Source organism: Chenopodium quinoa, unplaced genomic scaffold (assembly GCF_001683475.1).
Source record: "Chenopodium quinoa cultivar QQ74 unplaced genomic scaffold, ASM168347v1, whole genome shotgun sequence".
NCBI classification, from domain to species: Eukaryota; Viridiplantae; Streptophyta; class Magnoliopsida; order Caryophyllales; family Amaranthaceae; genus Chenopodium; species Chenopodium quinoa.
In genome coordinates, this window is record NW_018744124.1 from 1240 (window position 1) to 8535 (window position 7296).

The window sequence follows — 7296 nt, forward strand, 5'->3', positions numbered from 1 at the left end:
AGAAAAATTAGAATGAACAAGGATGGAGAAATGGTTACAAATACAATCCAATGATTGAATAGAGAATGTAGTACGAGTTATATAATTGGTAGTACCAGACAATTAATTGCTTTTTTAGAATAATAAAAAGAAAAGGAATAAATTTTTGGATGGAGGGTTAGAGAAAGAATCCCACCTCTTAGCAACTTGCAAGGACGTGCAACGAGTTCTCTATGTTTTTATGCAAAAATAAAATAGACTAAGATTAAGATCTTTCAAGCTACAAATGAGACCTTATTATAAAAATTAAATATATATAAATATAAGTTAGAGAATATACTTTGATACAGACAAATATCTGCTTACGCCATTTTTTGATTAGTAATGTCTCTTCAATGTTCTGTAATTTTGTTAATAATTATATTATTGTGGATTAGTGCTTGTTGATTGATGACTTGTTTTACACAATATCCCCTGATCAACAACTGCATCTGTTAGCTAATGATCGTATTTCGTATACTATCTCCCTAGACAGTTAAGGGATTTTTAGAGAGAACAAGATCGTATGTGACTTGGCAACCAGATTATGTACTTGTACTAGTTCATGCACCGTATTAAAAATTCACCAAAGAACTTTTGTCTGCTCGATCTATTATTTTTCTTTGTGATCCGTTTGTCTTGGAATAATTTGTGATTTAATTTGATGAAGGTGATCAGTTTGTCTTGGAATTAAAAAAAAAAAAAAAAAAAAAAAAAAAAAAAAAAAAAAAAAAAAAAAAAACTTGCTACATTGTTCAAGATGATCTGTTACATTACTTATTTAGGCAAGACTAGTCGCGAAAGGTGTTTTTTTGTTTTAACAGACCAACCATAATGAAGGCTCTAACCTTCTTTATATACCGAGTAATACACATGTATGTAGACAATGTAGTTTAGTAAAACTGTTTGCATTATTACATAATTACCAATTAAGTTTATTATACTTGATCCTCTGGTGACTTTAAATAGATTGTATTAATTGCTTGAAAGACATTTTGTATAAGCATCAGCTAGTTGAATAATGTGAATCGATACATACTTATGATCAACATGCTTATTGAAAAACTGATATTCAATCTTGATGTACCTGCTTCTATTGTACATGTTGAACATGATTAACAATACGATAGGTAGGATAAACACTGTCACGACTCACGAAGTAGTTTGATTGAACATCTGATAACCTGACCAAGACCAGCAAGAAGAGATCTTTTTCATAATGTACTTATGACTGTCAAAATAGAAATTTCTGAATGGTTATAGACCAACACGAGAAAGAAAGTTGTACAGCTAGCGCTATATATTAAGGATTGTGTTAGGAGCAAATAGGGATGCATGTGCTGCTGTACACTTGTGCTTATTATTTACAAACACAGCCATGGGCAGCAGTCCTGTCGAGAGCAGGGCTGCAGGGCAGAAGGCAGAGATCTTCACCACTGGCAGGCATCCATGTCAACTGCAACGGAATTTTAGGTTGGAATTGATCTAAGAAACCAATAATAATGAAGGTTCCACACCTCTAGTATATGTTATCTGACACAGGTGTGGTGCAATTGAGGCAAAGACAATGGTATACCTACCATCGCGGACACTAGTGTCCGTTGACACAGTCATGTTGGGTGGAGTTTGCAAGTTGACAAGACAATTATTGCACTTACACGACCACCTGTGTCAGCCATCAAAGTTGGGGTGAAATGAGTTCCTTTCCTAACGGCTCAACTAGGCAGCAGGCTGTGTTAGCTCCAATATGCTGATTTTTGCTATTAATTCTTTTCGAAAAGTACTTTACAGCTACCATTTCAATGACAGCTATAGAACTACTGAGCATCGATTTTAGGAACTTAAAAGAGTTTTTTTTTTTTACTGAATTTATTTTTCTTTTGGAAGTAGCTTCTCTGTTTATGCAATGAGCTATACATAGGATGAAAAGTGCACCTATAGATACCATAAAATCGAGCTTGTTTAATCTAAACCGAAACAGCTTGGAATTGACATTTGAACCAGAAATTTAGTCCATTGTCATATTTCTCAATTAGTAAAACTTTGCTACAGATTCAAGCTATATAAACAGGCTTTGCTACTCTATAGTTTTAGAAACATTGTCAATATTCTATATATCACCCCAAAGTAACCCTTATAGTCATTGTCTTTGAGAGCAAAGTTTTAATTGTCCATTCATATTTATATACACATTACATGATCACCCACACCAAGCAACGAAGAGTCCATTAGTAGAACAAGAATAAAACCAATGTGATCAAAACAAGTCAATAAGAAACAATGTATTTCGAACAAGGTCCATTATGAAAAATCAACGGACACAAATTGGTAATCCATGTCAGTCCAGATCAAATGTAAACTGTCACCTGAACTTTCTTACAGGTTTCAGCAAAAAATGTTTGCCTTTGTAACTTAGTTTACTGATAAGATAACAAGGGCTTAGTTATTATTAGTGTTGGTATCATGAGTTATGAAGTTACAAGAGCCGTATATTTTTAGATACATCATAGCAGCGCGCTGATCTTTGAATCAAGACCAAAGTCCACTCCGTTGTATGCAAGAGGGGCATACATCCACATCTCGTCAGAACTCAATAGCTGCAAGAAATCAAAGAGAGAAAGAAATTAGTACCTATTAATATAATATTACATTATTGCATTATGGTCATTGTATGTTTTTCAATATTGTAAGGGACTCATTTATAAACTACTCTTTCAAATATTTGTGACTGGCGTATCTTTGCATAAACATTCAAAATAAGGTTTGCCATTTATTTGACTTCATTATATATTTTTAAATGATATGTAGAATATTATTGTCTTGGATGAAGTCATTTTTTGAAATGAACCATGACGCTTTTTTCTGGTCTTAAAATTCAAACAGTAAGGATGTCATCATATCCCTTTTTACCTTGATTTGAAGCTGCAAAAATTTGACATAATGGACAGCTTCTTCAAGCATTGTGCTTATGTCAACCTGTCAACCAAAATCAGATCCTTAAGATTTTCACTTCTTGATAGACTTAGAATATAGTAAAAATAAGATATGCTAAAACCGAAGTGTTCTCACCTTCGTTCCATTAGGAACAAGGCTCTGCAAGATTCTTAATCGTTCATTAATCCTCTCTCTTCTTTTCTGCAATATAACGAAAATAAGTTAAATCAATAATTAACCAATAAGGCGATGCATTGTTACTAATGTGTAAAATGTTAACACTTACCCTTGCGTAGAGACTTTGAGGATCAGTTGCAGCTCCCCTGCTGGCTCTTGTTTTACCATTCATTTTGACAGCTGCTGCAGTCTCTTTTGAACCCAACTCCTGAGACCCGTTGCATTCCTCGAGCTCTTCTGAACTAGTACTCGAGTTCTGCTTAGTAAAGTCAGGAGCATTATCTTCGTCATCAGAACCACTTTTCTGATTCCTCTTTGTCCTGACACTCCTCTTTCCTTTCTGAACATACATTGCAATACCATGATCAGACATTGTAATGTAATATATAAATTTTTTGTAAAGGCTCAGAATGAAAGTTTAACAATCTTACCTCAGAAATTCGAGATCTTTTCTTTCCACTCTCAAATAGGCCACTGCTTCTGTCTCAGAAGCAGGCTCGACTTCTGACATCTCATATTCTTGTTTCAGCTGTAAATGCTTATTTTCCGATAACTCTGGCTGATCTTCAAAGCTGCCACCACAGCTGATTTCCAAATTCAAGCTGTCACTTCTTTCCATCGAGTTACCTGGAAAGCGCTGGATAAAGTTTTTTCGCAGCAGATGGACATAAATCAACAGGAAAGTGGCAGCTATTATCATTAGCTGCAAAAATCTGATGAGTTTCGCTCAAACAAAGTTTTCATGATAAGGGTAGACAACAGTAATACTGCTGCTGCCACCACTATAGTTACTCCTTGGGACAAACAATACGAATTAAAATTCTTATCATCGGTACTAAAAAATGAACTGCTGTCAAGCCTGTCATCCTCTGTCATACCGGAGTAGCAAGAGGATGACAGTGCCAAGCTACACGATTCTAGTTCTTGCTCAAGCGAACAATTAGGAAACAACTGAGCCATAAAATCGGCCTCATCATTGACAGAAATTCCGTTAAAGGATCCCCATTCTGCCTCCATCATCATTGTTTTAATTTTTTTTTAATACTTAATTGATCTCAAGTGTGTTAGAAGTGTGTTAGAGAAGCTAGATTTTGTTCGAGCTTGAATGAAACAAAGATATCAATGGACATATTTATACTCCAAAGCCAATGCAGCAACTTGCAGATTGACTTCGTTAATACTAAAACGACACTTTTGTTGTGTAGTTAAGCTCAAAATGATTGATGGGGCCATTGCAGGCTAATGTAGATTAAATTAAGGATTGATAGAAGTAAAGAAACCCTTTTGATGGCTTAGAGGACTTAAGCATATATTATAAAATATAAATAAAAATGAAAACACGTATGATTACGAAGTCTAAACGATTGCAATCAACGAAAAGGGACCTTTATTTCATAATGCAAGTATGATTTGGTGTGAGGCGAAATGGGAATGTAGAATGTTATCCTACGAATTGCAACGACGTGGAATTATATTTTATTGCAAACGAATGAACTCCATAAATTTTTTCATTATAGAAGTACATTTTGACAATTGACAAGCTTTTTAGTTGTTAATGATGATAAATTCAGCTAAGGACCAGGACATCAGAGGAACCTTCATAAAACACATTGAACAAGCCAAAATATTCTTAGAGTAAATAAAATCACTACTTTAAATAAGAGGAAAGTCCATTATTCTACCAGTAATCCATAATACTTAGAAACTTCTAACTGTCAAAATCTATTAGCTGGATGAATTAAGATAGGTAATTAATTATTAACTACCATTTTGTTGATTTTATAGACTTTTTTTTTACTTTAACTCTAATAACCCCATGTCCATTTCGGATGTCCATTTCTTATGTAATGTGCGAGTACTTTAAATCTGTATCCGGTTCCATGCAACCGATGATATTATCAAAATATTAATAGAGATATTATTGAATGTAATGTTTAGTAATGCATTAATATAATGCACATTATATCATTTTGACAGAATGAAAGATGCAGTATTGGTGGCATATAAGACAATGTTCAGATAATCTAAAAACTAAACTATGATTGGGCCAGTTTGCTTTTTCTGATTGGATATAAAAATTTAAAAAGCTGACTAATAATATCAGTAATGATTGTTAAAGATGGTAGAAATGATTAGTATAATAATCATTCAGATTTTATAATAAGACAAGAGAAGCCAATGATGTTAACTGACACTGATTACTGCACACGAGTTTTAAAAAAAAAAAAAAAAAAAAAAAAAAAAAAAATTGTCAAACTAATTTAATTGTTTTTGCAGTAATGTCATAAAATGTTACTCGTATTATTATTATTGACTTGTACTATTTTATGTGGAACAAAGTTTCAACAATTAAATAGAAATGAACTAAAGAAACCTCATCCTTTTTCCAAAAAAAAAAAAACCTCATCCTTATTCCTTAGAACAGCAATTTGAACACGAGTAATATTGAACTTAAGATCTGATTAGCTATCAATAATTCCTTAATTTATTGACTACTACTGATAGAGCATAAAAACATCAACCATCAGCTGAGGCCCAGGAATATGTTTTATACTCTATCAACTACACCGTGACAGAATAATTATTTTATTTCCGATCATCATACGATTTCTAACATGGTTGATGCAGTGTTACCTTTGAAATTTCAACTAACCCGTTGCATAATACGGAGTATTGTTATGTATCAACAAGTTAGGAACTCTACAAGTCTATATATATCTTACAAGACAAAAATATCTTCTGGCAAAAGTTCTTCAGCAGAATGTTTACTAAAACTCTTGCACAATTTATAATGGTTAATATCATGTGGAACATGTGGCTTTTCTTCCTCAATAAACAAATTATTACATGAGCTTGCTATGCTTAGTTAATTTTTAAATTTTTTTTTACCTTTTCATTTTTAATGTTAACACGTACACCAATTGACTTGTACCTTGTAACACCAAGGAATCTCTTGTGCAACCGATCTGATTGAGCTAAGAGTCCTGAGATTATCCGAACTTATTTGAAGTTATTTTTTGCTTATTTGCAACCTGTATTAGATTTGTCAAATTTTTTAGTTCATCCAGATGCAGTATAATTTAATGATTTTGTACGTCTCGCCGGAGGGACTGTAGCTACAAGGGTGCAATGTGCAAGCGTTCAAACTTGTGTTTTTCTATTGGTGAAAAAATAGGAAGTGCTAATGTAACTACAAATGTGACTAGCTAATTTTATCTAGAAGTTTAGATATTTTTGATAATAAATTTATAACCATTTGATAATTTTCTTTGACATTTTCACTAAAAATAAAATACTGCCATCAGTTTCTTTTGTGCAAAACAAAGACTATTATCCGTTTCTTTTGCGTAAGAGGAGTCAATGTATAATACCTATGTTTTCTCCCCTTTTTACCCGTTTGTCTATATAAACTGAAAATGATGGGAGTTAATTAAAAATAATACTATACCCGTTCCATAATAATTAGCACAATAAGCATTGATTTTTATCATGACTATCATTTTTATTTTATTATGTATTTGTAAACTGTAAAATGTTTATTTCAATGATATATATTGGGATAAATTCAATAATTGTCGAACTCATTAATACCACGTTTTATATGATACGAGTAGTAAGAAAAACAAAGATGGTCAAAAGTTATGATAAAGTTCAAAGTGCGTCAATCAGTTTCTAGATGTCAATGAGTCGTGCCGAGATAAGCTTGTTCAGCCTAGGCTTGATAAGTAATATGCAAGCTTGAACTTGAGTCAAGCTCGACCGAGCTTTATTTTGCTTGTTTGAGCTTGCCTTATGTATATAAGTTTTTTGATATTCGAAATTACCTTGCAAGTATATCATTTAAATTCAACTTAAGCTTTAACCAAGTTACAAATAAACCTTTTATAAATGTATAAATGAATACAAACAAACACCTAAACCATGAACGAATTGTTCGTGAACCTAAATGAGCCAAGTACTTGATACTTTGTTTGAGTAGGACTAGTATATTAAATGAGCTTGAAATTCTTGTGCAGTTTTAACCGAGTTTGTTCGAGATTCGTATCGGCTCATTAATATCCCTATATCTAAACTAAATCTATCTTTGCCCCACCTGGGTATCCACTATTGCCTAAACCTACCTTACTAATCCTCTACATTCTTTGTCTCACATCAAAGTTTTTTTTT

General features: G+C 32.8%; 1 pseudogene; it reads right to left on the reverse strand.

Annotated features, from left to right (window-relative positions):
- Positions 1-2365: 2365 nt before the first annotated feature.
- On the reverse strand, positions 2366-4218 carry LOC110692650 (annotated as a pseudogene).
- Between the last annotated feature and the right edge of the window lie 3078 nt (positions 4219-7296).